The sequence below is a fragment of the Marmota flaviventris genome, chromosome 2 (assembly GCF_047511675.1).
Source record: "Marmota flaviventris isolate mMarFla1 chromosome 2, mMarFla1.hap1, whole genome shotgun sequence".
Taxonomy (NCBI): domain Eukaryota; kingdom Metazoa; phylum Chordata; class Mammalia; order Rodentia; family Sciuridae; genus Marmota; species Marmota flaviventris.
The window spans coordinates 93,172,817-93,183,199 of record NC_092499.1 but is presented as its reverse complement, the minus strand read 5'-3'; the positions used below and the strand labels follow the sequence as shown (position 1 = coordinate 93,183,199).

General features: G+C 36.5%; 1 long non-coding RNA gene across 1 annotated transcript in view; it reads left to right on the top strand.

Annotated features, from left to right (window-relative positions):
• The first annotated feature begins 8 nt into the window (after positions 1–8).
• The window catches only part of LOC139701352 (uncharacterized), a 32,649-nt gene continuing 22,274 nt past the window's right edge, over positions 9–10,383 (top strand). Inside the window, exon 1 of the long non-coding RNA XR_011706428.1 lies at positions 9–69. This is a non-coding gene — a long non-coding RNA (uncharacterized lncRNA). The remainder of the gene's footprint in view (positions 70–10,383) is intronic.

Here is a 10,383-nt window from a genome sequence, read left to right as displayed (position 1 = left end):
GTGAGCGCCACCGGGAGTTCAGTACCGGACAGCTGAGGTACGGGAGCGGGCGGAAGGTTGCAGTCGCTGGTAAGTTTTAAACACTAAGTGTTGATCAAGTATTGCGCTTCTTACAGGCAACGGCTCAAGTTCTGCGGCATCCAGTATTATTCTGAAGCAAAACTCATTTATCATCTCATTTATAAGTGTTTCACTTTGTATCTCAAAAGATGAAGAAGACTTTAAAAAAAAAAAGCCACAATACTATTACCACAACTTTAAAATTTTTTCTTTAATACAGTCAAATAGCACCAGTGCTCAAATTTCCAGTTTTCTGAAAATATGTGTTTTTCCTCTTACAGTTAGTTCTCCCTCCCATTATGTCAGTTTTGGTTTTCTGATGTTGGATCCCTTTAACAAAAATTTCAAAATCATTGATAGAAAGTTATCCTAAAATCTCTTCTTATCTTTTTTAATGTCTGCAAGCTCTGTAGGCATGATTTTTTTGTTCGTTTTTTATATTATTTTTATCTTCTTTTTTTATTTCCTAATCTCATCAGAGGTTTGTCAATTTTATTAGCTTTTTCTAAGAACTTCTGGTTTTGTTGACATTCTCCTTACATATTTCATTTCTGTATCAATTTCAGTTCTATATAATTATTATATACTTTTCTTGATTTTAAATTGCTACTCTTTTTCTAATTTCTTGAAACAGATGGTTTTGTTTTAATTCTTTTAGTTGTAGATAGACACAATACATTAATTTTTATGTGGTGCTGAGGATTGCCTCACATGTGCCAGGCAAGTGAGCTACAACCCCAACCTAGCTGGTTGGTTTTTATCCTTTAGTTTTCTAATATATGCGTGTAAGGTTATAAGTTTCCTCTTAAACTATGAGCCACACATTTATGAGATGTCATTTCTTATTTATGCTCAGTTCAAAATATTTTCAGATTTCCATTATGAATTTTTTTGACTCACAAATTATTTGAAATATTTTAAAATTTCCAAATACATTTTCTAATTATCTTGTTTTGATTTATGATTTAAATGTATTAAATAAAAAGAAAAAATATAAATAGGCTGTTCGTGGTGAGTTATTGCTTTGTTGTTGTTTTTTGGTACTAGGGATCAAACCCAGGGCCTCATATATGATAAGCAAGGCTCTGCCACTGAGCTACATCTTCAGCGCTTTTTATTTTTTGTTTTGAGGCAGGATCTCATTAAGTTATCCAGGTTGCCCTCAAATTTGCAATCCTGCCTCATCCTCCCAAGTAGCTAGAATAATTTGTGTGTGCTACAGTGTCTGGTTTGGTTTATGTGAATTAATCCTTTGAAATTTGTTTACATTTTCATTATAATTATATGATCAGTGTCTTGTGTATGTTTAAAAAGAATGTTCTAAGTTGTTGGATGTTCTAGGATATTGGTTACAGTGTTTTATGTATGCTAATTGGGTCAAGTTTGTTAATTTTATTGTCTGACTTTCTGTTAATTACTGAGAAATCCATGTAAAGATCCTCCCCTTTACTGTGGATTTATCAATTTCTTGTACTGTCTGTAAACCTTTGCCTTATATATTTTGAAGTTATGTTGTTAGGGACATGCAAATATATACTTGTTATTACTTTTTAATTTGTTAAACAAATATTAAAGGCAAACTTTAAAACATATAAAATAGAACAGGGGAGATCTTTCTGGCCCCAAGAAAGAGGAGGATTTTTAAAACAAGACACAACAAGTATTAACCATGACAGAAAAAATGATGCATAATAGAAGTCACCATAATTATATAAAGATACATAATGAAGTCACCATAATTAATGAATATAAAAGGCAATAAATGGGGGAAGATACCTGTGTGCAAAGAATTAGTATCCAGAATATGTAAATAAAACTATGAATCAAAAAGAAAGCTTAACAACCCAATAGAAAAATGGGCAAACACAATGGTAGTTAGGGAAATGTGGACTACAACCAAGAAGAGATAATGTACCCACCTTATTAGTAAAAACTGAATTGGCAAAGACATAGATTCATAGAAATTTCCACTGCCAATGAAAATGTAAATCTACACCATCACCTTAACAATTCAGCATTACTTAAAGATATATGCACCCTATGAGTCAGCCTTCATCAGATATACACCTAGAGAAACTCTTGCACTAATGCACATATATACCAGTACACATATACCAGAATGTTTATGGAAATGTAACAAAAGGGAAAAAATGGAAACAACTATTCATCCATCCACAGAAGATTAGATATTTAAATTGCTGTATTTTCATACAGTGAAATACAGTAGTCCCCCTTATCAACAAGGAGATACTTTCCAACATCACAATTGGTACCAGAAATCATAGATAGTACTGAACACTGTATATATTGTTTTTTTCTATACATACATGACTGTGATATAGTTTAATTTATAAATTAGGCAAGTTGATTAACAACACCAATAATAAAATGGAATAATTATAAAAATATACTGTAATTAAAGTTATATGAATAGTTTTTCTCTCAACTAGTATAAAGTGGGTAGTATATATAGTGTGGATATGCTACTCTGGATAGAGGAGGACACAAGATTTCATCACTAAACTGTAATTTTATACTTAAGAATTGCATATGTAGTCACATCAATGTTTATAGCAGCTCAATTCATAATAGCCAACCTATAGAACCAATCGAGGTGCCCTTCAACAGATGAATGGATAAAGAAAATGTGACATATACACACAATGGAATATTACTCAGCCATAAAGAAGAATGAAATTAGGCCAATGTTCTCTCTGATATGTGATGCTAACTCACAACAAGGGAGGTAGGGAGGGGAAGAATAGGTGTTCATTGGATTAGACAAAGGGAAATGAAAGGAAGAAAGGGGGCATGGGAATACAAAAGACAGTAGAATCAATCAGACATAACTTTCCTTTGCTCATAAATGAATACACAACTGTGTAACTCCACATTATATACAAACACAAGAATGAGATCCTAATTGGAATGGGTTGTACTCCATGTATGTATAATATGTCATAATATACTATACTGTCATGTATGTCTAAACACAACAAATAAAAATAAAAAAATAATTACTTTGTCCGTAATTTTCCCTTAATATTTTCAGACCGGGAGGGATATAGCTCAGTGGTAGTGCACTTGCCTAGCATATGCAAAGTCCTGAGTTCGATCCCCAGTACCACCAAAAAAAGTAAAAGTTTAAGACTTCAAACAAGGTTATCAATTAAAAGCTTCTTAATTTGTAGCCGGGTACAGTGACACACACACCTGAGAGAGGAGGATTTTGAGTTCAAAATCAGCCTCAGCAAAAGTGAAGTGCTAAGCAACCCACTGAGACCCTGTTAGGCCTGGGGATGTGGTTCAGTGGTTGAATGCCCCTGAGTTCAATCCCCAGTACTAAAAAAAAAAAAAAAAAAATCTATCTATCTATCTCTCTATCTATCTATCTATACACACACACACACACACACACACACACACATATATATATATGTGTGTGTGTGTGTGTGTGTATATATATTTTTTTCAGACCACAGTTGACCATGGGTAACTAAAACCATGGCAGGTGAAACCATGAATGAGAGGTAGGGAGCTACTATGCAACATAATTTCAAATTTTATAAAAGACAAGGAAAACATACAGCATGATTCCATTCATTTTTGAGTTCAAAAAAGAGGAAAAATGAAACCATATTTTATACCTGTAGTATCCTGAGTATAGAAAAAATTCAATAGTGAACAAATTATTTTTATTTATTTAATTTTTTGTGGTTCTGGGGATTGGAAGGGCCTTGGGCATGCTAAGTAGGTGTTCTGCCACTGAGCTACTTTGTTTCTTTTTTTGTCTTTTTTATTGATTTTTTAATCAATAAAAAAAATTCTGACAGCAGAATGCATTACAATTCTTAATTATACATATACAGCACAATTTTTCATTTCTCTGTTTGTATATAAAGTATGTTGACACCAATTTGTGTCTTCATACATGTACTTTGGATAATGATGTCTATCACATTCCACCATCCTTGCTAATCCCCTGCCCCTTCCATTTCCCTCCCACCCCTCTGCCCTATCTAGAGTTCCTCTATTCCTCCCATGCTCCCCCTCCCTACCCCACTATGAATCAGCCTCCTTATATCAGAGAAAACATTTGACATTTGTTTTTTGGGATTGGCTAACTTCACTTAGCATTATCTTCTCCAATGCCATCCATTTACCTACAAATGCCATGATTTTATTGTCTTTTATTGCTGAGTAAAACTGTTATATATGCCACATTTTTTTTATCCATTCGTCTACTAAAGGGCATCTAGGTTGGTTCCACAGTTTAGCTATTGTGAATTGTGCTGCTATAAACATTGATGAGGCTGTGTCTCTGTAGTATGCTGTTTTTAAGTCCTTTGAGTATAGACCAAGGAGAGGGATAGCTGGGTCAAATGGTGGTTCCATTCCCAGATTTCCAAGGAATCTCCATATTGCTTTCCATATTGGCTGCACCAATTTGCAGTTCCACCAGCAGTGTATGAGTGTGCCTTTTTCCGCACATCCTCGCCAACACTTATTGTTGTTTGTCTTCATAATAGCTGCCATTCTGACAGGAGTGAGATTAAATCTTTGATTTGCATTTCTCTAATTGCTAGAGATGGACATTTTTGCATATGTTTGTTGACTGTATATCCTCTTCTGAGAAGTGTCTATTCAGGTCCTTGGCCCATTTACTGATTGGGTTATTTGTTTTGTTGTTGTTGTTTGTTTGGTTGGTTTTTGTTGTTGTTGTTTTATTGTTGTTTTTGATGTTCAGTACAGAACTTAAAAATATCCCCTAGAGATTAGTGCTCTATCTGATGTGTGAGGGGTAAAAATTTGCTCCTAGATGTAGGCTCTCTATTAACCTCACAGATTGTTTCTTTTGCTGAGAAGAAACTTTTTACATCCCATTTACTGATTCTTGATTTTTAATTCTTGCGCTATAGGAGTCTTATTAAGGAAGTTGAGGCCTAATCCAACACGATGAAGATTAGGGCCTGCTTTTTCTTCTATTAGACGCAAGGTCTCTGGTTTAATTCCTAAATCCTGATCCCACTTTCAATTGAGTTTTGTGCATGGTGAGAGACAGGGGTTTAATTTCATTTTGTTGCGTAAGGATTTCCAGTTTTCCCAGCACCATTTGTTGAAGAGGCTATCTTTTCTCCAATGTATGTTTTGGCACCTTTATCTAATATAATTGTAATTTTGTGGGTTAGTCTCTGTGTCCTCTATTCTGTACCATTGATCTACCAGTCTGTTTTGGTGCCAATACCATGCTGTTTTTGTTACTATTGCTCTGTAGTATAGCTTAAGGTCTGGTATAGTGATGCCATCTGCTTCACTCTTCCTGCTAAGGATTTCTTTAGCTATTCTGGGTCTCTTATTTTTCCAGATGAATTTCATGATTGCTTTTTCTATTTCTATGAGCAATGCCATTGGGATTTTGACTGGAATTGCATTAAATATGTATAGTGCTTTTGGTAGTATGGTCATTTTGATAATATTAATTCTGCCTATCTAAGAGCAAGGTAGATTTTTCCATCTTCTTTGATTTCGTTCTTTAGCATTCTGTAGTTTTCATTGTATAGATCTTTTACCTCTTTTGTTAAGTTCATTCTGAAGTGTTTTTTGTTGTTGTTGTTGTTTGTTTTTTGGGTTTTTTGGTTTTTGTTTTTGTTTTTTTGAGGCTACTGTAAATGGAGTAGTTTCCCTCATTTCCCTTTCAGAGGATTTGTTACTGATATGCAGAAATGCCTTTGATTTGTGGGTGTTGATTTTATATCTGGATATGTTGCTGAATTCATTTACTAATTCAAGAAGTTTTCTAGTGGAACTTTTTTTGGGTCTTCTAGGTATAGAATCATATCATCAGCAAATAGTGCTAATTTAAGTTCTTCTTTTCCTGTGCATATCCCTGTAATTTCTTTCATCTGTCTAATTGCTCCAGTGTTTCAAGAACTATGTTAAGTAGAAGTGGTGAAAGAGGGCATCCCTGTCTTGTTCCAGTTTCTATAGAGAATGCCTTCAATTTTTCTCCATTTAGAATGTTGTTGACCTGGGGCTTAGCAGAGATAGCTTTTACGATGTTGAAATATGTTCCTGTTATTCCTGATTTTTCTAGTGTTTTGAACATGAAGGGGTGCTGTATTTTCTCAATTGCTTTTTCTGCGTCTATTGAGATGATCATATGATTCTTTTTTTTTAAGTGAAAAACTGTTAATTTATTGATTCAAAGTTTTTTGTTGTTGTTGTTTTTTAAACAATCCCCAATACATGCAGTTCAGGGTTAAGAATCACATTTGTAGCACATTGTTGAGTATTGACACAAAAGTATGCATCACTGTATACCCCATCACATCTCTTCCCAGCCTCTACAATCCCTGGTTGGGGGTGTTTTCATTAACACATTCATAAAGCTCGGAAGCATGTTATTACTGGTTTCCTTGCAACCTCCCCTCCCCAATATCCCCATTCTGGACTTAAGGTTTTAAAAGGCAGGATAGTCTTCAGTTTTAATTTATTAAGCCCACTGACAAACCTGAGCTTGTGTCTCATGAGGACCCAGAGTTTGCTTTCAGAGGGTTTCTACTTAAGTGAATGTGACTCACCAGTTATTATCCACTCATTTATTGCAGGAGGGAGGTCTGCTCTTCCCTGTGGGTGCTCACACAGTAACACAGGCTTCTAATGAATCAGTCTGAACTGGCACTGAGGAGACCATTAACTGGGACTCTCTTAGATTTCAATGCATATCTCAAAATTCTTCTGATTTGTGTTCCAAAGTAGCTTTGCTTCCATCTGCATTAATGCAGCACCTGGGAGAACTTGCCATTTCCCTGAGTGGGCAGAGACAAGACCCTTGGCACCAGCTCTCTGGGACTCAGCACCTAAATCAAGATACCACCTCTCAAAGGCCCAGTGGACCCAAGCCAGAGGGCAGCGTCCTCCTCCAGGGCACACGTCAGAACTTGGTGTCCCCTGATTTCAGCCTTTCAAGGATATTCCCTCAAGACCTACAGTTAGGTCGGTGTTTTGAATTATCAAAGGCCTCTGACCCGCCCTTATGGGCAGCCTGAACCATTGGTTATCAGGGAGAGTGCCACTGTGTCTTTCCTGCTCCCTGCCCCATTTCCTCCTCCATCACCCATGCCTCTCCCCTTACCTTGCTTTTCTCTTGTCTTTCCCTTTCTCCTTTTCTTTTCTATTCCAGCTGCCTTGATCAGGCAAGAGTACCCTGCTGGAGGGGTTTTGTAGAGCCATAAACCTGCTCCTTTCCCTTGGGTCCTCCAGAGGCAATGAAAGCATCTGGAGAAGGGTCATGTGATAGGCTTCTGCCCCTTCTTCCTTTGGCCATGTTTCAGGTGGCACAGCACAATTGACCTGCCTGTCCTGGGTCGGTACTGCAGCTTTGGCACAGCAGTTATCCTTTTGAGCGTGTGATTTGTTTCCACAGCACCTATTCTTACCTCTCTTCATGCCTTAGACTTGGAGCATTCCTAGCTTTGAAATGCTCATTCCCTTCTGGATCTGGACTTGACACCTAAGCTGTTCTTTCCAAAACTGAAATGAGTCTCGTCTAGTCCTAGTCCTCTCTTTCACTGGTCTCCAAGTCCATTTTGTGTCCAGATGGCCCAAGCTCCCCTGAGATATTAGAGTGTTTGCCTGGGTTAGGAGATGGTCTTGGAGAGTCCTCAAGGAGGGTGGGTGTGTATGTCTGTGTGGGTGAGAGTGTGTGTAGCAGTGGGAGTCTAGTCTTACATTTAGACTAAACTAGATAAATTTACCCATCCAGTATCTTTTAAGTCAGCATATTTTTTTTTAAACTCAGTAATTTTCATTTGTTTGCTTCATTACCTTATAACAAGTTAAAAGTGCCTATGACAAGGACTTAATTCTTTCCTAAAGAAAAGCAAAAAACATGGGGAACAGGATAGTGTTGCACCGTCATCTCAGGTCTGCCTGTGTTCAGGAACATAGACCTGTAGGGTGAGGATAGAAGGTGCCTGTGCTGAATCCAGGTCAGGGTCTCACGGTTGGTGGCCACGAGTGAGCTTAACTGCAAGGGAGCTTCAGCCAAGGAATTTCAGGGTGTGGGTGGAACTGACGCAGGGCTAACCAACATTCTCCATGGTGACTGTGTGGCAGTTTACTCTCTCCAGGTTCTTGTCAGCTGACTGGTTCCCATCCTGTCCTGTGGCAGGTGGCTGGATAGGAGATGCTGTTGCGTGCATAGTGCGGCAGTATTCTGCTGAGTATTGCTGGAGCTTCTTACCAATCAGAGCAGTGCCTGTGCCAATTCAGTGATGCCCTCGGGCACCAAGCATACTGCCAGGTCTTGTCACGGGTGTTCCAATGCATCAGTGCTCACCAGGCTTAGAGCACATGTATTCCCATAGAGAGGAAGGTGCTCTCAGGCCGATTGACTCAAGGAGACAGAAGAGCTCAGAATCCTGGGAATGTGAAGAGATCATATGATTCTTATCTTTGAGTCTATCGATGTGATGAATTACATTTATTGATTTCCGTATGATGAAACAACCTTGCATCCCTGGGATGAATCCCACTTGATCGTGGTGTACTATCTTTTTGATATGTTTCTGAATTTGATTTGCCAGAATTTTATTGAGAATTTTGCATCTATGTTTATGAGAGGTATTGGTCTGAAGTTTTTTTTCTAGAAAACAAAATACTAGAGAGCTGAGATTATTATGTCAGAGAAAGTATTAAGGTAAATACCTACAAATAGTGGAACACATGTGTATGCCTACAGTCTGTTGTTATTCCCCTGGTCATTTAAAAAAATTCTTTTTTTTTTCTTTAAAAAAATAGCATTTTTGCAGTATAATTCCTATCCTATAAAATTTTCTCACTGTAAGTATACAGTTAATTTCTGATTAATATCATTATGCAACCATTATCATATAAATATTCATTTTAAAGAAGTTATTTTCCAAATTTAGACTAAAATATTTTCATACCTATTCATCCTTCACTATTTCCAACTTACTCAACTTTTCCATAGAATTTTGTCCTATTCTGTTGATTACTTTTAATTAATTATTTAATTAATTATTATAGTTAAATAATTAAAGGTATAATTAAATACTTTTAATTATTTAACTATAATTGTCATAGTTATATATGACAATAGAATATATTACAATTATAAAAACATGGAATATAAATTGTTCTAATTCAGTCCCCAGTATTTCCCCTTCCCTGCCCTCCTCCCCCTCGTTCCCTTCCCTTTACTCTACCCATCTTTCCTGCTTTTTACTTGTAGGTTTTTTTTTTTAATTAGTGTCTTGTGGATGAGATAATGGTGAGATTCACTGTGGTATATTTTCTCTAAACTCTAGCACTTGTCTGTCCTCAAGACAGACTTTAGATACCAATTATTTAGAATTCTAACAGAAAGCACTAGACCCTCTTTTTTTGTCATGGTACTTGAAATTCTTTACCAAGTGCCTAAAATTCTGCCATTAAAAATACTTATTTAATATGGACTATATGCTAGCTACTAGTATTGTCAATGATCAATTTTCTGAATTTCATAATTTAGTACTGTGCTTAGGTAAGAGAATACCTGGTTCTTAGGAGATACTTGCTAGTATAAGGAATAAGAATTACAGTGTTGCAATTTAATATAAAGTGGTTCAGCAAAAATAAATGAATAATAGTTACCTATATACATGCACAAAATCATATGGGATGGGTGTGGAGGAGAGAGACCAAGAAAATGTGGCAAAATCTTAATAATTGCTGAGTCTAGATGGAAAATATATGGGAATTTATCATTCACATGTACAACTTTTTTGTAAGTTTGAATGTGTGTGTGTGTGTGTGTGTGTGTGTGTGTGTGTGTAGTGTGCTAGAAATTAAAACCAGGGCTTCACACATGCTAGGTAAGTACTCTACCACTAAGGTATATCCCAGCCCTAAATTTGAATTATTTTTAAAATAAAAAGATTTTAAAAATAAAGTGTGTTATCTTAGCTCAGTGGTTTTCTGCCCTAGCCACACATTAGAATCACCTGAGAGCTTTTAGAAGCTACAACTGCCTCACTGGGTATGGTGACACATGCCTGTAATCCCAGTAGCTTCAGAGGCTGAGACAGGAGGATTGCAAGTTGAAAGCCAGCTTTAGCAACTTAGCAAGGCCTAGTCTAAAAAAAAAAAAATATGCTGGGAATGTGGCTCAGTGGTAAATCTCCTCTGGGTTCAATCCACAGTACTAAAAAATTTTAAATATATGCATGTCATATATGCCAATGCTTTATTAATATTATCAATAATATTATTTCTCCCATTAGACAAATGGGACCACCAGCTTTTGCCTTACCAAAAAAA